Here is a 22,703-nt window from a genome sequence, read left to right as displayed (position 1 = left end):
GTAATCTAGCTTGATAGTTCACCTCTTCTCTGCTGGCTGCATTGACTGTGGTAAGAACTATATACCACAGAAAGAGTTCTTAATGGCAGTATGAACCACAAAGGTGATGTTTCTTCTACATCTAAGCCAATAAGCTCAATGTATCATTTCCTAGCTCTTCATCCTTCTCCATATTATATTAGCTTGATCCTTTTAACAGGAGTTTTAATGCATCGTAGGCCTATTCAGTGACAGCCTTTAAAAGCATTTAATAAAAGGAGGATGGAGGAAACATCATCAGTGAACAAGATCTGCCTTAACAGCTTCCTTAACCTGTTTATTATTATCTCTTGCTTCCTGGAGGTGATTGTACAGCAGTTGTACCTTTCAAGCTGAAAAAAAAAAACAAAAAATCCTGAGACTTTTGGGAGCCAAAGGTCCTTCATCCCTGTAGGGTAAGGCCACCTGCTAGCTTTCCATAATGGGCAGATTGTGGTTTACTGTTTCCTCAAAGGGATCTTCTGGAAGAATTTTATGATCATAGGCTTTGTATGAGCATTACGTAATCCATGGCATGTGTGAATAGAGAAAGCACTTGTCTGAAATCTACAACTTCAATTTCCCTTCATGTTTCTGCCCAGAACTTTGCAGTCTCCATTAGACTCAAGGCCTCTTTGGAGAAAGCATTTTAAAAGTTATCTCTAGACTGAGCTCAATCATATACGGAACAAGTGACTCAAGAGCTTTGGGGAGAAGCCTGAACTTTCTTTCCTGCTCATTAAATTGCTAAGGTGGAGAGATCTAACACAAATGGAAGAGGTTAGGAAATAAATTTCCAACTCCTTGAGCAGGGTCTGGCCTGGCTTTGAGAGTATCTAGGGGGTAGATGCTGCTTGGCTTCCTCGTTTTCACTTGGACCAATCCTCCCCTTTGGTAAACATACATTTCTACGGACAGACAGAGGTACCCTGTTGACTACAACAGAAAGAGCTACAAGCAGAGGTGAAGCAGAGCTATATGAAGCACAAATGAAAATAGAACCAGGGGGATAACCTGCCACTTTGTAGAAGTAAATATGACAAACTTAGACCCACAGGAAACCATTTTACGGCAAAGATTTTGTCCTTTCAAAGAAAAGGCTAGGCATTTTACTTTTTAAAAGGAAACCTTAGATTAGTGAAACTATTGCCAGATGCCTGGTGGAAATGATCTTGTCTGTAGGGACTTTTGCGGTGCTCTCCCATGAAAAGAAAAATTAACCTTTAATAAATAAAAAAACTTTAAATTCCATCTTGGTAAAGTTCTTCTTACATTCTAGTTCTCATCAAGGACTAATATATATCTAACACTTGAAGTTTTTCCATTATACTGTTTTTGAATTATGAGTGACAAAAAAAAAAGCTAGAACAAATTGAAAAAAAAAAAAGGAAAAGACCAGGCTCTCATGCACCTGAGCTGAAAAAGGTGTTATTTACATCTCTGATAATTCTCTACCCACCCTCCTCTGCAATGTAGCCAGGGGCAGTGCCGTTATTTACAAGTTTTAGGTACAAAGACTTTTTACTTTAGCATTTACTTTAATTCAACAAGTATGTGTCCCTACTAAGGGCAAAGTTGTAGGCTAAGTGCACACAACACGTAGTAATGATACAGAATTAGGACTTTTTTTTAAGAGTAAGTTTATGAGTAATGAATGATGACAACTTAAGTTTCAGGAATGCCAAATTTGAAATATCTACAAGACAAATGATGGGAGATGTTCATTAGGAAGCTGGAAAATTGGGAATTTTGTAAGTAAAGAGGTGAAATTAGTGTGGCAGTCTTCTGTGTCCTATGATATAATAATAAAAATAATAGGATTCCAAATAAAACTAATTTTAATGGCCACTAGGAAACTATCCTTTAAATGTTTTATTTGAAATCTCTTTTAAATTGGTAAATATATTTTTCCATGAGCCATTTCATTGTGAATATTCTCCATTCTTTCTACTGCCAACAAAGTAAGAAAAGGGCTCAGGGAAATACATTAACTTTTTGAGGAGGTCCATGACCATGAAAGAGAACATACGGACTGAAAACTCAGCAGTGCCTGGGAAAGGTTTTCTTGATTACCCTTAAAATAATTTTCCTCTCCTAAATTTAGTCAAAAGTCATTTCTTAGAGCTGAGAATTTCACTCTGTATCGAATAACTTCAACAGGACTTTCCTACTATTCTGCAATGTCAGTTGTAAGCCTATATACAAAATGCCTGTTGGGCTATAGAACACTTTACTTATGGGAAGAGACAGAGACCATTATCAATCATAATCCCTTTGCAGTGTTTCAATAACTCTAGCTCTGATAAGAACTTGAGTCAGTCATTTATTTTTTCCCCTTTTATAAAAATAAAGTAACACTAGGCTGGAGAAATATTTGTATTTGCTTTAGAGTTTTAGAATAGGTCGTATGTTGCTATAAGCTGGGCTTACTAATGCCACTAGATTACATATGACATCAAGTTCTTTGCAAATTACCTCATATCAAGCCAAACCTTAGCAGACACAAAATGGGAGCATATTGTTCTAAAGAAGAATGATCAATTATACCACTTCTAAACCAAAACCAAACCCACTGCCGTCAAGTCGATTTCCGACTCATAGCGACCCTATAGAACAGAATAGAACTGCCCCATAGAGTTTCCAAGGAGCATCTGGTGGATTTGAACTGCTGAACTCTTGGTTAGCAGCCAAAGCACTTAACCACTATGCCACCAGGGTTTCCTATACTGCCTCAGATAAATTCAATTTATTAATAAGTGGTTAGTTTGTACCATGCAAAATATCAAGGTGGCTGATTAAAAGCATTTTTCACTTTTCATAACTTGTGATCCTACTATCTGATTTCCATATAAGTCTGCATTAAGATCATGAGCTACAGAGTCAGACAGACCTAGGATGGAGCCCCAACTGCACCATGAATAGTTATATAACTTTTTAGGAAATCTAATTCACCTCTCTGAATCTCACTTTCATCACTGTAAAATGGGGATTTAGAATAATACTCACCACAAAAATTGTGAGAATTGCCAAGGTCTTTTCAACAGCCTCATAGGCATGCAAAAACTGGACAATGAAACAGGAAGACAGAGAAGAATTGAAGCATTCAAACTGTGGTGTTGGTGAAGAATATTGAACATACCATGGACTGTCAGAAAACAAATTTGTCTTAGAAAAATACAACTAGAATGCATTTTGGAAGTGAGGACAGTGAGACTTCAACTACCTTACTTTGGGTGTGTCATCAGGAAAGATCAATTGCTAGAAAAGGACATCATAGTCCATAAGGCAGAGGGTCAGTGAAAATAAGGGAAACCCTCAATGAGATGAATGGACACAATAGCCACAACAAGGGACTCCAACATACCAGTGATCAGGAAGGCAGCACAAGACTGGGCAACGTTTCCTTCCGTTACACAAAAGGTCACCATGAGTCAGAGCCGGCTTGATGGTGACTAACAACAACAATGCATGTAAAGCTTTTAACAGAGACTAGACAGTAACTGATACTCTATAAATATTTCCATTATTGGTATTATTTACCTGATTTTCATGGACTGATTTCATACAAGCTGAAAGAAAATTGAAGACAAAAAAGGATTATGATCATTGGAATTACTTTCTTTTTGAGGATTTAGGTAAAAAGCCCTCACTCCCTTTTTTTTTGAGAAGCTTCTATCCTTCTCTCCCTGCTGAAGGTCTTTTTTGCCTCCTTCAGAGTATATACCAAGTCAGAATCCCCAGTAGTATCAAGGGAGTCATCCAGTCAAGTGAGGCAGCCAAGACTAAAGATTCACTATGCCAATGATGGTATTTTGGCAACACAAGGTCTTGGCATTTCTTTTTCATTGCACTTCTCGTGATGGGCTGACAGAGGGAATTTATGTGGGAAAAGCACAAAAGCTTGAAGTGAAATTGAATTTAGTTGCAAGTTCTTGGGTCGGAATGAGTTGTTTTTCAAGATGCCAATGTAGAAGGAAAATATCTCTGCTGGATGTCAATTTGGGTAGCAAGGAACATGGTCTGTTGAGTTTCCACATGGCTGAAGACCAAAGCAAATTGCTTCCTGGAACTTACCTAGAAATATACATTTGGTTTAGGTTGAAATTCATAATGGATAGAGACTGAGGCTTACACAAGAAAAAGAAAGGCAGATACAGTTTATAATGCATCTGATTTTGGACTCTTAAATTTTTTAAGTAACATTTAAGTCATAGGATTTTTAGAAACAAAAATAGCATTTGAAGGTATAAAGATGTGCCTTGAGTTATTTTAACATAATAAACCAGTGGGCATATATACTAATGTTAATTCATTTTTTAGTGAGAAAATGATTATTTTCTCATGAATTGTGGCTTTCTTTTCTGGCCCTAAGTAAGGCAACTTTAGTGAGAAAATCTGACTCTGAGACACATTGCAAACAGTTACAAATATAGCAGTTACATGGCTCTGGTCATTCCTAACAGAAGTTTCATTGTAAATATGGATATTAAGAGGTTCATCATTCATATATGTACATGCTCTAATCTGATTCTTGAAAGAACAGGGAAGCTACCTTTTCTATACACAGGTGAAGACATTTTCTTTTAGCTCCTTCAAATTTTTCTAAAGACCATAACACACCTTTTTTGAAAGCCTCTTTTTTTTTTCCTTTTTTTTAAATTGTACTTTAGATGAAGGTTTACAAAACAAACTAGTTTCTCGTTAAACGGTTATACACATATTGTTTTATGACATTGGTTAACAGCTCCACGACATATCTACACCCTCCCTTTTCAATCTTGGGTTCCCTATTACCAGCTTTCCTGTCCCCTCCTGCCTTTTGGTCCTTGCCCCAGGGCTGGTGTGTCCCTTTAGTCTCATTTTGTTTTATGGGCCTGTCCAGTCTTTGGCTGAAGGGGGAACCTCAGGAGTGACTTCATTACTGAGCTGAAAGCATGTCTGGGGGCCATACTCTCAGGGTTTCTCCAATTTCTGTCAGGCCAGCAAGTCTGGTCTTTCTTTTTGAGTTAGAATTTTGTTCTACATTTTTCTCCAGCTCTGTCTGGGACTCTTTATTGTGATCCTTGTCAGAGCAGTCAGTGGTGGTAGCTGGGCACCATCTAGTTGTACTGGACTCAGTCTGGTGGAGGCTGTGAAAGATGTGGTCCGTTAGTCCTTTGAACTAATCTTTCCTTTGTCTCTTTAGTTTTCTTCATTATTCCTTGCTTCCGAAGGAGTGAGACCAGTGGAGTATCCTAGATGGCTGCTCATAGGGAAAGCCTCTTTTTTTTAACTTTTACTGAGCTTCAAGTAAACGTTTACAAATCAAGTCAGACTGTCACATATAAGTTTAGATACACCTTACTCCATACTCCCACTTGCTCTCCCCCTAATGAGTCAGCCCTTCCAGTCTCTCTTTCTTGACATTTTTGCCCACTTCCAACTCTCTCTATCCTCCCATCCCCCCTCCAGACAGGAGAGGCCAACACAGTCTCAAGTGTCCACCTGGTACAAATAGCTCACTCTTCATCAGCATCATTCTCCTACCCACTGTCCAGTCCCTTCCATGTCTGATGAGTCGTCTTTGGGAATGGTTCCTGTCCTGGGCCAACAGAAGGTTTGGGCACCATGACCGCCAGGATTCCTCTAGTCTCAGTCAGACCATTAAGCCTGGTCTTTTTATGAGAATTTGGGGTCTGCATCCCACTGATCTCCTGCTCCCTCAGGGGTTCTCTATTGTGCTCCCTGTCAGGGCAGTCATTGGTTGTGGCCGTGCACCAACTAGTTCTTCTGGTCTCAGGATGATGTAAGTCTCTGGTTCATGTGGCCCTTTCTGTCTCTTGGGCTCATAGTTATCGTGTGACCTTGGTGTTCTTCACTCTCCTTTGCTCCAGGTGGGTTGAGACCAATTGATGCTTCATAGATGGCCGCTTGTTAGCATTTAAGACCCCAGACGCCACATTTCAAAGTGGGGTGCAGAATGTTTTCATAATAGAATTATTTTGCCAATTGACTTAGAAGTCCCCTTAAACCATGGTCCCCAAACCCCCGCCCTTGCTCCACTTACCTTTGAAGCATTCAGTTTATCCCGGAAACTGCTTTTGGTCCAGTCCAGTTGAGCTGACCTTCCATATATTGAGTATTGTCCTTCCCTTCACCTAAAGCAGATCTTATCTACTAACTAATCAGTAAAAAACCCTCTCCCACCCTCCCTCCCTCCCCCCTTGTAACCACAAAAGTATGTGTTCTTCTCAGTTTATACTATTTCTCAAGATCTTATAATGGTGGTCTTATACAATATTTGTCCTTTTGCCTCTGACTGATTTCACTCAGCATAATGCTTTCCAGGTTCCTCCATGTTATGGAAGGTTTCACAGATTCTTCACTGTTCTTTAGCGATGTGTAGTATTCCATTGTGTAAATATACCACAATTTATTTATCCATTCATCCGTTGATGGACACCTTGGTTGCTTCCAGCTTTTTGCTATTGTAAACAGAGCTGCAATAAACATGGGTATGCATATATCTGTTTGTGTGAAGGCTCTTATTTCTCTAGGATATATTCCAAGAAGTGGGATTTCTCGGTTGTATGGTAGTTCTATTTCTAACTTTTTAAGAAAACGCCAGATAGATTTCCAAAGTGGTTGTACCATTTGACATTCCCACCAGCAGTGTATAAGAGTTCCAATCTCTCCGCAGCCTCTCCAACATTTATTATTTTGTGTTTTTTGGATTAATGCCAGCCTTGTTGGAGTGAGATGGAATCTCATCGTAGTTTTAATTTGCATTTCTCTAATGGCTAATGATTGAGAGCATTTTCTCATGTGTCTGTTAGCTTCCTGAATATCTTCTTTAGTGAAGTTCGTGTTCATATCCTTTGCCCACTTTTTGACTGGGTTGTTTGTTTTTGTGGTTGAGTTTTGACAGAATCATATAGATTTTAGAGATCAGGCGCTGGGCAGAGATGTCATAGCTGAAAATTCTTTCCCAGTCTGTAGGTGGTCTTTTTACTCTCTTGGTGAAGTCTTTAGATGAGCATAGATGTTTGATTTTTAGGAGCTCCCAGTTACCTGGTTTCTCTTCGTCATTTTTGGTAATGTTTTGTATTCTGTTTATGCCTTGTATTAGGGCTCCTAATGTTGTCCCTATTTTTTGAAAGCCTCTTTCTTGAAGACCAGGACTCCCTAAGAATATTGCCTGGTCTTTCTGGATAAAGATGCAGACAAGAATGCAGGTGCCTCTGGGTAGATTCAAACCTCCAACCTTTTGGTTAGCAGCCAAGCACATTAACCGTTGCACCACCAGGGGATTTCATAGCATCTGTACCTGGTTTTTAATCACACAAGTACTATGTGAATGCCTTGTCACTGCAGGAATTTCTAGCACTACAGGTTAAGCCCCGCAGGAGTTTTCCCTGGAGTTGTTCAAATTCTCCAAGTAAAGAAAAAAGAAAAAAAAACCTCTGATTTCTTTCTTGAGGGAAGATTCCTGGTGATAGAGTTATGTAAGTATCTGAAGGACAGATGGAACCATTGATTGTTACGTACACAGACTTTTAATAAATTCCCTGTTTTCTGCCCTACAACTCATTCTTGCTCTCCATTATACCTGATGATGCCAAGTCCTGAGCTCCTCCAGGATTACTGTGAGCAGTGGGTTTCTAAATGTGGTTCCGATACCAACAGGAGGTTCCAATACCAACAGGATCACCATAGAACTTATTAGAAATGCAATTCTCAGGTTGCAGCCCCGGGGGGGTGGGGGGGTGGAGAGGGCGTTCAGCAACCTGTGTTATATAACAAGACTCCAGGCAATTCTGAACCACGTTATTGTTAGTTTCCATGAGACTATTCCAACTCATGGCAATCCCCTGTGTGCAGAGTAGAACTGCTCCATAAGGTTTCAAAGGCTGTGATCTTTCAGGAGGCCTGTCTTTTGAGGCACCTCTGGGTGGGTTTGAACCACCAATATTTTGTGCTAGTAGTCGAGTGCTTAACTATATGGGCGAGGATTATTGACTTGGAGTCAATTTACCCTCTTAGGAGACCTGTTTGTTCTCTGTGGGCTCTAGGCACTAGACTTCCCTGCCCTGCTACATCAGTCACTACTGTGCCCTCTGCTCTCAATCTTTCAAACATGTGTTGAAGTCTGGGATCCTCTAAGGACTTCTGTTCTCTTCTTTTTATTTGTGTACCCTTATGTCCCTGGTGGTATGGTGGTTATGACCTCCCGGTGTGACAGCCACGAGGCTGGCGGTGGGGTTTAGGACACAGCTGCTTCAGTGAAAGAAGGCAAGTATGGGATGCAGCCCAACCCCCCTGGGGCAATCTCCTTAGGGACCCAGCCAGTGCACACAGGCTACACATGCCTCTGGAATCTGAGATAAAATAGCACTCTCGACACAAGATTAATGGTTTTATTGAATTTACTGTGCGTGGATCTAATAGCTCCTTCTTTTGAAAGAACTCTCTCCTATCTATCTGATCCCTCCCCCCTCTTCCCCAGCCAGCTTCTTTAACAGTTGATTTCCCTGGGCCTGAGACAGAACCTGCTTCACTCCCTGAGCCATTTTCCTGGTCTGGGAGAAGGAACAAATTAATAAATGGGGGAAAAATACTTTGCCAACTCCCCAATCTGGAAGCTCAGAGCAGAAGCAGCTCCAGTCTAGGCATTACTGATCCACAGACTTTGTCTATCAACCCCTACATGGATCCAGATGTCTATTATATTGCAAGGGCAAATCCCTACATGGATCCAGGAGGCTATTATATTGCAAGGGCAAATGTGCTTGACTGTGACTGTAACTGTTTCAGCTGTGCAGTGGAGAGGCAGGTTTTGGAGTTCTGATACTGCTCTGTCTATTAAACAAGACCTTCACCTACCCACAGCAGGGCCTGAGGACTGGAGGCTCCATCCACGCTACCTAGCCACCCACTAAAAGGTACCAAGGTTAATGGTGCCTACTAGTCCTTACAGGTATAAGCACTGGGTGCCTAAGGTACTACTGTACAGCCCACCCACCAGAGTGCACTAGAGAACAGAAACACTCCCTTCTCACTGACACTTGGGGGAAAGCTGTCAGCCCCCTGCCTTCCTCAGAGTGTGAGCCCCTGCCTATACCAGAAACCAGAGCATACACCCATCACCATCGTTCCTCTAAAATAGTAGGTGAGAGCCTATGCCACACGCTAGGTGACTGACTATCAGGACACCTGACCTGAATCTATACAAGAATAGTGAATGGACTCCTAGGCTCGTATACCTAGTAACAGCTCTAGCCATCAGGTAACAGGATATTAGTGCTTCAAAGGCTCCAATAATCAAGTTAGCTCACTTTAGTAGCTTGTTTGGGTATATCAAAACAAAACAAAGCAAGAAACTAGGATACAGTGAGCAAACATAAAAGAAATTAATATAATAACTTATAGATGGCTCAGAGACAACAGTTGATATTGAAATACATAGATTACTTCAACAAACTACCAAAACAGAGAATCAAGGACTCTCCCAGATGAAAATGTATTCCTGGAATTACCAGAGGTAGAATACAAAAGATTAATATACAGAACTCTTCAAGACATCAGGAACGAGATCAGGCAACACACAGAAAAAGCCAAAGAACACACAGATAAAGCAGTTGAAGAAATTAAAAAGATTATTCAAGAACATGATGAAAAATTTAATAAACTGCAAGAATCCATAGGGAGACAGCACTCAGAAAATCAGAAGATTAACAATAAAATTACAGAATTAGACAACTCAATAGAAAGTAGAGGAGCAGAATTGAGGAACTGGAATGCAGAGTTGGTGAGGTGCAAGATAAAGCACTTGGCACCAATATATTTGAAGAAAAATAAGATAAAAGAATTTAAAAAAATGAAGAAACCCTAAAAATCACGTGGGACTTTATCAAGAAGAATAACTTACGAGTGATTGGAATACCAGAAAAGGGAGAGATAACAGAAAATACAGAGAGAATTGTTGAAGATTTGTTGGCAGAAAACTTCCCTGACATTGTGAAAGATGAAAGGATATCTATCCAAGGTGCTCATTGAACCCCATACAAGGTAGATCCCAAAAGAAAGTCACCAAGACATATTAGCATCAAACTTGGCAAAACCAAAGATAAAGAGAAAATTTCAAGAGCAGCCAGGGATAAGTGAAAAGTTACCTGTAAGGACTGCTAGGCACCACTATCCTCGGACCCCTTTTGTGGGTGGCTAAGTGGCGTGGATGATGCCTCCAGACCTCAGTAAGAATAAGTTTGGACTACTCAGCCAAAACCATGCAGGCAAGAAGGCAATGGGATGACATATCTAGATCACTGAAGGAGAAAAATTGCCAGCCAAGAATCATATATCCAGCAAAACTGAAGGCAAAATTAAGACATTTGCAGATAAACAGAAGCTTAGGGAATTTGCAAAACCAAACCAAAACGATAAGAAATACTAAAGGGAATTCTCTGTTTAGAAAATCAATAATATCAGGTATCAACCCAACCCTAGAACACAGAACAGAACAATCAGATATCAACTCAGATAGGGAAATCAAAAAAATAAATTAAGATTAAAAAAATGTTCAAAACAGGGAATCAGTGATATCATTATGTAAAAGATGGCAATAATCAATAAAGAGTGACTAAATAAAGTAGGCATAGATCTTACATATAGAGAGGAAATCAAGGCAATATAGGTAGATACAAGTTAGGTTTAAAGTTGGAAAAATAGGGGTAATTGCTAAGGTAACCACAAAGAAGACTAACAATCCTACACTTCAAAAAAAAAAAACAAGATAAACAAAAAGACTCAGCAAAAACAAATTCATCTACAGTGAAAAAGAGGAACACACAATTCACAAAGAAAAACTTCTCAGCACAAAAAAGTAAGTGGAAAAATGAAACTGTCAGCAACACACAAAGCATCAAAATGACAGCACTAAACTCATACCTATCTATAATCACGCTGAATGTAAATGGATTAAATGCACCAATAAAGAGACAAGGAATTGCAGAATGGATTAAAAAAACCCGATCCAGCTATATGCTGCCTACAAGAGACACACTTTAGACTTAAAGACACAAACAAACTAAAAGTCAAAGGATGAAAAAAAATATATCAAGCAGACAACAATCAAAAAAAGAACAGGAATGGCTATACTAATTTCTGACAAAACAGATTTCAAACTTTAATCTACCACAAAGGATAAAGAAGGGCTCTATATAATGATCAAAGGGACAATATACCAGAGTGATATTACCATATTAAATATTTATGCACCAAATGACAGGGCTGCAAGATACATAAAACGAACTCTAATGGGATTGAAAAGTGAGATAGACAGCTCCACAATAACAGTAGGAAACTTCAACACACCACTTTCAGTGAAGGACAAAACATCCAGAAAGAAGCTCAATAAAGACAAGGAAAAGCTAAATGCCACAATCAACCAACTTGACTTCACAGTCATATACAGAACACTCCACCCAAAGGCATCCAAGTATTGTTTCTTTTCCAATGCACATGGAACATTCCCTAGAAAAGACCACATATCAGGCCGTAAAGCAAGCCTTTACAGAATCCAAAACATCGAAATATTACAAAGCATCTTCTCTGACCATAAAGCCATGAAACTAGAAGTCAATAACAGAAATATCAGGATAAAGAAATCAAACATGTGGAAACTGAACACTTCGCTCCAAAATGATTGGATTATAGAACAAATTAAGGATAGAGTAAAGAAACTAATAGAAACAAATGAGAATGAAAACACTTCCTATCAGAACCTTTGGGACACAGCAAAAGCAGTGCTCAGAGATCAATTTATAACAATAAATGCGCACATCCAAAAAGAAGAAAGGGCCCAAATCAAAGAATTATCCCTACAATTTGAACAAATAGAAAGAGAGCAACAAAAGAAACCATCAGGCACCAGAAGAAAGCAAATAATAAAAATTAGAGCAGAATTAAATGAAATAGAAAACAGAAAAACAATTGATAGAGTTAACAAGACCAAAAGCTGTTCTTTGAAAAGATTAAAAAATTGATAAACCATTGGGCAAACTGACCAAAGAAAAGCAGGAGAGGAAAATAATAACCTGAACAAGAAATGAGATGGGAGGTATCACAACAGAGCCAGCTGAAATTAAAAGAATCATAACACAGTACTATGAAAAGAAGTACTCTAACAAATTTGAAAACCTAGAGGAAATGGACAAATTTCTAGGAACACACTACCTACTTAAACTAACACAAACAGAGGCAGAACTAAATAAACCCATAGCAAAAGAAGAGATTGAAAAAGTAATCAAAAAACTACCAGCAAAGAAAAGCCCTGGCCCTGGCAGCTTCACTGGAGAATTCTACCAAACTTTCAGAGAAGAGTTAACACCACTACTACTAAAGGTATTTTAGGGCATAGAAAAGGATGGAATACTCCCAAACTCATTCTATGAAGCCAGCATAACCCTGATACCAAAACCAGGTAAAGACCCCACGAAAAAAGAAAATTATAGACCTATATCCCTCATGAACTTAGATGCAAAAACCTTCAATAAAATTCTAGCCAATAGAATTCAACAACATACCAAAAAAATAATTCACCATGACCTAGTGGGATTCATACTGGGGATGTGGGTTCAACATTAGAAAAACAATTAATGTAATCTTTTTTTTTTTTTAATCATATAAATAAAACAGAAGACAAGAATCACATGATTTTAACAATTGATGCAGAAAAGGCATTTGACAAAGTTCAATGCCCGTTCATGATAAAAACTCTCAGCAAACTAGGAATAGAAGGAAAATTCCTCAAGATAATAAAGGGCATTTATACAAAGCCAACAGCCAACATCATCCTAAACAGAGAGAGTCTGAAAGCATTCCCCTTGAGATCGGGAGCGAGAGAAGGATGCCCCTTATCACCACTCTTATTCAACACTGTGCTGGAGGTCCTGGCCAGAGCTAAAAGGCTAGATAAAGAAATAAAGTGCATCAAAATTGGCAAAGAAGAAGTAAAAGTATTTCTGTTTGCAGATGACATGATCTTATACACAGAAAAACCTAAAGAATCCTTAAGAAAACTACTGAAACTAATAGGAGAGTTCAGCAGAGTTTCAGGATACAAGATAAGCATACATAAATCAGTTGGATTCCTCTACATCAGTGAAGAGGAGATCATCAAATCAATACCATTTACAATAACCCCCCAAAAGATAAAGCACTTAGGAACAAATCTAATCAGAGTTGTTAAAGACCTATACAAAGAAAATTACAAGACACTACTGCAAGAAACCAAAAAAGACCTACATTAGTGGTAAAACATACCTTGCTCATGGATAGGAAGACTCAACGTTGTAAAAATGTCTTTTCTGCCCAAAGCAATCTATAGATACAATGCAATCCTGATCCATACACCAGTGACATTTTTTAATGAGTTGAAGAAACAAATCATCAACTTCATAGGGAAGGGAAAGAGGCCCTGAATAAGTAAAGTATTACTGAAAAAGAAGAATAAAGTGGGAGGCCTCACTCTACCTGGTTTTAGAACCTATTATACCTCCACAGTAGTCAAAACAGCCTGGTACTGCTAAAACAACAGATACATAGACCAATGGAACAGAATTGAGAATCCAGACATAAATCCATCCACGTAAAAGCAACCGATATTTGACAAAGGCCCAAAGTCTGTTAAATGGGGAAAAGACAGTCTCTTTAACAAATGGTGATGGCATAACTGGATACCCATCTGCAAAAAAAAGGAAACAAGACCCATATTTCACACCATGCACAAAAACCAACTCAAAATGGATCAAAGACTTAAATATAAAATCTAAAATGGTAAAGTTCATGGAAGAAAAAATAGGAACAATGCTAGGAGCCCTAATAAATGGCAAAACATTATTAGAACTGCACAAACAGCAAAAGAGAAATTAGATAACTGGGAGCTCCTAAAAGTCAAACACCTATGCTCATTCAAAGACTTCACCAAAAAAGTAAAAAGATTACCTACAGATTTGGAAAAAGGTTTTAACTGTGACATCTCCAATCAGAGGCTGATCTCTAAAATCTACATGTTACTGCAAAAACTCAACAACAAAAAGACAAATAACCCAATTAAAAAATGGGCAAAGGGTATGAACAGGTACTTCACTAAAGAAGACATTTGGGTAGCTAATGGATACATGAGGAAATGCTGGGGATCATTAGCCATTAGAGAAATGCAAATCAAAACTACAATGAGATTCCATCTCACTCCAACAAAGCTGGCATTAATCCAAAAAACACAGAATAATAAATGTCAGAGAGGTTGTAGAGAGACTGAAACACTTATACACTGCTAGTGGGAATGTAAAATGGTACAACCTCTTTGGAAGTCGATTTGGCGCTGCCTTAAAAAGCTAGAAGTAGAATTATGATCCAGCAGTCCCACTCCTTGGAATATATCCTAGAGAAGTAAGAGCAGTCACAGGAACAGATATATGCACACCCATGTTCATTGCAGCACCGTTTATAATAGCAAAAAGATGGAAGCAACCAAGGTGCCCATCAAAGGATGAATGGATAAATAAATTATGGTATATTCACAGAATGTTATACTATGCATTCATAAAGAACAATGATGAATCTGTGAAATATTTCATAACATGGAGGAATCTGGAAGGCATTATGCTGAGTGAAATTGGTTACAAAAGGACAAATATTATATGAGACCACTAGTATAAGAACTCAAGAAATAATTTAAACAGAGGAGAAAATATTCTTTGATGGTTATGAGATGGGGGAGGGAGAGAGGAAGGGAGGGGGGGATTCACAAATTAGATAGTAGACATGGTCCCCAGATCTTCTACTAGCCCAAGACAGGAACTATTCCCGAAGCCAACTCTTCAGACAGGGATTGGACTGGACTATAAGACTGAAAATGACACTGGTGAGGAGTGGGCTTCTTGGATCAAGGAGACACATGAGACTTTGTGGAAAGCTCCTGTGTGGACGGGAGATGTGAAGGCCAAGAGGGACAGAAGCTGGCTGAATGGATGCAGAAACACAGGGTAGAGAGAAGGAATGTGCTGTCTCATTAGGCGGAGAGCAACTAGGAGTATATAACAAAAATCCCAAACAAACCCAGTGCCATCGAGTTGATCCCGACTCATAGCGACCCTACAGGACGGAGTAGAACTGCCCCATAGAGTCTCCACGGAGTGCCTGGCAGATTCCAACTGCCGACCCTTTGGTTAGCAGCTGTAACAATTAACCACTACGCCACCAGGGTTTCCAGGAGTATATAGCAAGATGTGTATAAGGTTTTGTATGAGAAATGGACTTGATTTGTAAACTTTCACTTAAAGCACATTTAGAAAAAAAAAAAAAAAGGAGCTCAGCTGGTAACCAAACGGTCAGCAGTTTCAATCTACCAGCAGTTCCTTAGAAGCCCTATGGGGTGGTTCAGTTCTACTTTGTCCTATATGGTTGTTATAAGTCGGAACAAAAGCAATGGCAATAGGTTTCTTTTTTTCTTTTATAGACTTTTTATTTCTTTTCTGTAATTTTATTGGGGATTCAGGGAAGGAGAATTGACAGATATATATTAAGTCATCATCTTTAACAAGAAGTCTCTTACTTAGTAAGCCTTATATATTTGTACATATGTTTCTAACCACATGTGTATTTGTACTTAACACCCATTTTTGTTTCCTAAAATTGAAACTATTAAAGTTATCCTTTCTTTGTTTGTTTTTGTGGGAGGAGAGAGAGGGTGTATCTTAAAAAACAAAAATAAAAACAACAGCTTTTTATTAATTCTATTTATTTATTTATTTTACTACTTCCCTCTTTTATCTTCAGGGCTCACTCTTTTTTTTTTTTCTTTTTTTCCTCTTGAGAGGCTTGTTTAAATTTTTCTTTTTCTAGGCTTTTGATTTGAATATTTAGTTCATTAAAAAAATTTTTTTCCCAGCTCTCTAATAAATACACTTAAAGATATACATTTGCCACTGCGTACTACTTTGCCTAGATCTCACAGCTTTTTATATGTACCTTCATTGTCATTTATTTCTAGATAGTTGGAAATTTAGTTTGATTTAATTTTAAAATAAAAGTTATTTGAGAAAACTTCCTCCTCTACCTCCCTCTTCGAATTAAGGAGAACTTAGGTATCGAAGTGGGTGGGGAAAGGCTATGGGTTTTCAGAATTTGGGAGAATTTTTTGAAGTTTTTTTGGTGCCCTAGTTCTTGGTCAATTTTTATGACTATACTCTGTGTACATGAAAGAATAATTTATTAGGTTTTGGAGTACAAAATTCTATATATACTATATGACCAAGGTTTTTTTTTTTTTTTTTTAATTGTGTTGTTCTATCGTCTGTAGCCTTGACATTGTACATCTATTTGATCTGCTGCATCTTTGATATGCCTAGATTGTATTTTATTCACCCTGTTTGGCTCTGGCAGGACCTTGAATAATATTCTTAAAGATTTTTTTTTACAATCATATTTTCATTTCTTATATTACTAGTTTTTTTCTTCTTTTTTATTGTGCTTTAAGTGAAAGTTTACAATTCAAGTCAGTTTCTCATATAAAAATTTATACACACATTGTTATGTGACCCTAGTTGCTCTCCTTATAATGTGACAGCACACTCCTCCTCTCCGCCCTGCATTTCCTGTGTCCATTCAACCAGCTCCTGTCCCCCTCTGTTTTCTCATCTCACCTTCAGGCAGTAGCTGCCCATGTAGTCTCATGTGTCCATGTGAGCTAAGGAGTGCACTCCTCACCAGTATCATTTTATGTTTTATAGTCCATCTAATCTTTTTCTGAAGAGTTGGCTTCAGGAATAGTTTTAGTTTTGGACTAACAGATAGTCCAGGGGCATGTCCTCTGGGGCCCCTCTATATTGCTAGTTTCTTAACAGATTTTTTTTTTTTTTGGTTTGCTTTATAAATGTCCTGATGAGAGTACTATCTTCTCCTGATAAGGATATTAATACTTACATAACATACTTGTCTGTGTTCTATTAATATGATTTCCTCGGCTATTAAACACTTAGGTTTGATTGTTGAAAATGCCACCTTTGTACTTGAGGTTTGATGTTGGCCCATCTGTGAATGCTATTTTTTATTTATAGCAGTCTACTGCAGAATTAAGGAGCCCTGGTGGCTCAAGGAGCCTGGGGGCACAGTGGTTAAGAGCTCCAGCTGTTAACCAAAAGTTCAGCAGTTCAAATTCACCAGCTACAACTGCTACGAAGCCATTCTACTCTATCCTATAGGTTTGATATGAGTTGGAATCGACTCAATGGCAATTATTTATTTTGGGCTTTTTTGCTTTTGCTGGCTCAAACTGTTAAGTGCTCAGCTGTTAACCAAAAGGTTGGCAGTTAAAACCAGGTTTCAAACCAGTTCTTCTAGGTTCAATTACGGCCATCAGAGTGACACTGGAACAGATCCAAATTTTTTTAATTTGGGTGAACTGGAACCATAAGTAGAATGGGAAAAACTATGAGTCAAACACGAGAGCAAAAATTTGCACATCGTCAGAGTTCCAGAACAGGGGGAGAAAATGGAAAGTACAGAGAAGATAGTTGAAGATTTGCTGGCAGAAAACTTCCCAAATATCATGAAAGATGAAAAGGTGACCATCCAAGAAGCTCAACAAAACCCATATAGGATAAGCCTCAAAAGAAAATTAAGATATACTATAATTATGCTTGCCAAAACCAAAGACAAAGAAAGAATCCTGAAAGCAATTCAAGAAAAACAAAAAGTCATTTACAAAAGGGAAACAGTAAGACTAAATTCTGATTATTTGGCAGAAACTATGTAGACAAGAAAGCAATGGTAAGACATACATAAAGCTTTGGAAAAAAAAAAAAAAACCTGTCAACCAAGAATAACATATTCTGCAAAACTGTCTTTCTTCAAAATATGATGGTGAAATTAGGACATTTCCAGATAAACAGAAATTAAGGAAATCCTTAAAAACCAAACCAAACTTATAAGAAATATTAAAGGCAGTCCTTTGGTTAGAGAACCAACAACATCAGATAACAACCAGAGCCTAAGACACAGGACAGCATCAGCCAGACTCCAACCTAGGTAAGGAACTCTCAATAATAAAACAAAGCTAAAAGATTTAAAACAGGGAAACAGAGACATCAATCTGTAAATGATGACAACCCCCAAACAATAAAAGGGGAGAATAAATGATGTAGATACAGAAATTTCAAATGGAGAGGAAGTTAAAAAGATATCAAATAATAAAAGACTGGTTCAAACTTAGAAAAATAAGGGTAAATTTCAAGAAAACCACAAAGAAAGTTAACAAATCTACTCATCAAAAAAAAGGAAAACATAAAATCTCAGTAAATGAAAAGAAAATCCACACACACACACAAAAAAGAAAAGGAACTCAACACAGGAAAGAGGAACAAAGAAAATGTCAGCACCACAAAAAAAAAGTACCACAATATGACAGCAATAAACTCATACATATCAATAACCACACTGAATATAAATGGCTTAAATGCACCCATAAAGAGTCAGAGAGTGGCAGAATGAATTAAAAAAAATACAACTCTTCCTTAGGCTGTCTACAAGAGACACACCTTAGTCACAAAGACATAAATATATTAAAAATCAAAGGATGGGGAAAAAAATATCAAGCAAACACTAATCAAAGAGGAGCAGGAGCGACAATACTAATCTCAGATGAAAGAAAAAATAATTGTCAGACTTTAAGACAAAATCCACCATAAAATAAAAGGAAGGACATTATATAATGATTGGAGGGATAATCCACCAAGAAGACATAACCTTAATAAATAACTACACACCCAATGAAAGAGCTCCAAAATAAACAAAGCAAACTCTAACAGCACTGAAAAGAGAACTAGACAGCTCCACAATAATAGTAGGAGATTTCAACATACCATTGTGAAAACGGCAACTCTACCCAAAGCAATCTACAGATATAATGCAGTCCTGATCCAAATACCAACAGCATTCTTTAACGAGATGGAGAAACTAATCTCCAAATTTATATGGACTGGAAAGAGGCACCAGATAAAACAACAACAAGCAAGGCATTACTGAGGTAAAAGAACAAAGTAGGAAGCCTCACACTACCTGACCTCAGAATCTACTATGCAGCAACAGTAGTCAAAAGAGCTTGGTACTGCTATGACAAACACATAGACCAATGGAACAGAATCAAGAATCCTATCCAAGTCAAAGCTGACCTTTGACAAGGACCAAAGTTCATTAAATAGGGAAAACACAGTCTTTTTAATAAATGGTGCTGGCAAAATTCTATGTCCATCTGTAAAAAAACGAAACAGGACCCATACCTTACACCATACAAAAAAACTTACTCAAAATAGATCAAAAACTTAAACACAAAACCCAAAATGATAAAAATCTTGGAAGAAAAAATAGGGACAATGCTAGGAGTCCTAATACATGGCATAAATGCAATACAAACTATAACTAACAATGCACAAACACCGGAAGAAAAACTTGATAACTGAGAGCTCCTAAACATTAAACACTTCTGCACATCAAAAGACTTCACCAAAAGAGTAAAAAGTGAATCCACAGACTGGGAAAGAAGTTTTGGTTACAACATATCCAACAAGGGTCTAATCTCTGTTGTTGTTAGGTGCTGTAGAGTCAATTCTGACTCACGTACATGAGTGACCTTATGTACAACAGAGCGAAACACTTTCCCTACTGCACCATATTCACAATCGTTGCTATGTTTGAGCCCCTTGTTAAAGCTACTGTGTCAATTCATCTTATGGAGGGTCTTCCTCTTTTTTGCTGACCTTACCAAGGATGTTGTCCTTCCCCAGGGAATGGTCCCTCCTGATCACATGTTCAAAGTACTTGAAACAGAGTCTTGCCATCCTTCCTCCAAGGAGCACTCTGAGTGTACTTCTTCCAAGACAGAATTGTTCATTCTTCTGGCAGTCCATGGTATATTCAATATTCTTTGCTAACACCATAATTCAAAGGCACCAATTCTTCTTCAGTCTTTTTTCATTGTCCATCCTTGACATGCATATGCATGGAAAATACCATGACTTAGGTCAGGCACACCTTAGTCTTCGAAGTGACATCTTTGCTTTTTCAGCACTTTAAAGAGGTCTTTTGCAGTAGATTTGCCCAATCAATACATAGTTTGAATTCTTGACTCCTGCTACCATGGGTGGTGATTGTGGATCCAGGTAAAATGAAATCCTTAACAACTTTAATATTTTCTGCACTTATCATAATGTTGCTTATTGGTCCAGTTGTGAAGATTTAGTTTTCTTCATGTTGAGGTGTAACCATGCTGAAGGCTGTGGTCTTTGATGTTCATCAGTAAGTGCTTCAAGTCCTCTTCACTTTCAGCAAGCAAGGTTGCATCATCTGCATAACGCAGGCTGTTAATGAGTCTTCCTCCAATCCTGAAGCCCTATTCTTATCATATAGTCCTGGTCCTCAGATTATTTGCTCAGCATACAGATTGAATAAGTGTGGTGAAAGGATACAACCCTGTTGAACACTTTCCTGACTTTCAACCACACAGTATCCCCTTATTCTGTTCTAACAACTGCCTTTTGATCTATGTATATGTTCCTCATGAGCACAATTAAGTGTTCTGGAATTCCCATAATCAGAACTATAATAATATACCACCTCACCTGGACATTACTGGAACTAATAAAAAAACAGAAAATAACGAATGTTGGAGAGGTTGTGAGGAGATTGGAACTCATGCATAGCTGATGGGAATGTAAAATGGTACAACCACTATGGAAAATGAATTGGCACCTTCTTAAAAATCTAGAAATAGAAATGCCATATGATCTAGCAATTCCACTCCTAGGAATATATCCTAGAGAAATAAGAGCCTTCACATGAATAGACATATGTATGCTCATGTTCACTGCAGCATTATCCACAATAGCCAAAAGATGAAAACAACCTAAGTGCCCATCAACAGATGAATGGATTAACAAATTATGGTACATACATACAATGGAATACTATGCAACAATAAGGAATGAGGATGAATCCATGAAACATCACACATGGATGAATCTGGAGGGCGTTATGCTGAATGAAATAAATCATTCACAAAAGGAATATTGCATGAGAATGCTATTATAAAAACTCAAGAAAACGCTACACAGGAAAAACAATATTTGATGGTTACAAGGGAGGGGAGGTGTAGGGAGAGAAAATCACTAACTAGATAATAAACAATGGTAACTTTGGTGAAGAGAAAACAACACACAATAGTGGGAAAATCAGCACAACTTGACCGAGGCAAAGTCATAGAACCTTCCTAGACACAGCCAAACACCTGTGGGACTGAGTTACCGGGGCTGTGGGCTGGGGACCATAGTCTCAGGGGACATCTAGGTAAATTGGCATAACATAGTTCATAAAGAAAATGGTCTACGCCCTACTTTGGTAAATAGAGTCTGGGATATTAAAAGTTTGTGAGCACCCATCTAAATATATCAGTTGGTCCTATCCCATCCAGAGCAAAGGAGGATAAAAAAAAAAAAAAAAAAACAAGGAAAATATTAGTTCATAGGATTAATAGACCACATGAACCATAGCCCACCAGCCTGAGACCAGAAGAACTAGATGGCACTCTGCTACAACCACCCACCACTCTGACAGGAATAAAGATAGAGGGTTCCAGAAAGAGCGAGAGAAAAATGTAGAACAAAATTCAAATTCACACACACACACACACACAAAAACAGACTTACTGTTCTGACAGAGAGTGGAGGAACCCCCAAGACTATGGCCACTGGACACTGTGCTAACTCAGAACTCCTGGAGTCCAAGTTTCAGGGAAAGATTAGATAGGCCTATAAAACAAACAATAACACAAGTGAGGAATGTGCTTCTTAGTTCAATCAAGTACAGAAGACCAAATGGCCAACACTTGCCCGAAAGCAAAGATGAGAAGGCAGGAAGGGACAGGAAAACTCGACAAATGGACATGAAGATCCTGGAGTGAAAACAGGGAGAGTGCTGACACATTGCAGTGATTGCATCCAATGTCAAAAACCAATTTGTGTATAAATTTTTGAATGAGAAACTTATTTGCTCTGTAAACTTTCACCTAAAGCACAAGAAAATTAAAACTACATGTATCAGGGGAAAAAAAAAAAAAAAAAAGCCGAGCTTAATGTGATTGAGAAATTCAGGAACAGTTAATAGTGATATTTGAACAACTTGATGAACATATTTAATGTTACTGAACCTTACGTAGGAAGATTGTTGAAATGGCAAATGTTTTGTTACCTTTATATTTACTACAATAAAAAAAAATGGAAAAAAAAAATACAGGTCAAAGCCCTGCTGGATACTTAAGTCTCCCTCTTTGAAAACGATGGCAGGTATGTATCACACAGCAGCCAAATCTCTTGTTCTCTGGATTTTGCACAGTCAGAAACAGTGGTACCTCATTCAAAGATGGCGGTTTACCAGGCCACTTTGAATGTGTGTTGCTCTCCACGGTCCTGTCAATAATCCTATCTCACACATGGCTTCTAAAAGGGCTTACTACATCTCTTCCAAGTCTCCCATTTCAGGGCTTAGATCCATAATTTTTCCCATTACAGTTATGGTTACAGATCACTCAAATTTAAAAAATTCATGTCTGTCCAGTTTCACTTCATCAGCCTTGACTGAACCAGTTCTAGCCA

The sequence above is a fragment of the Elephas maximus genome, chromosome 13, assembly GCF_024166365.1.
Source record: "Elephas maximus indicus isolate mEleMax1 chromosome 13, mEleMax1 primary haplotype, whole genome shotgun sequence".
In the NCBI taxonomy this organism is placed as follows: Eukaryota; Metazoa; Chordata; class Mammalia; order Proboscidea; family Elephantidae; genus Elephas; species Elephas maximus.
Note: the sequence above shows the minus strand (reverse complement) of the source record.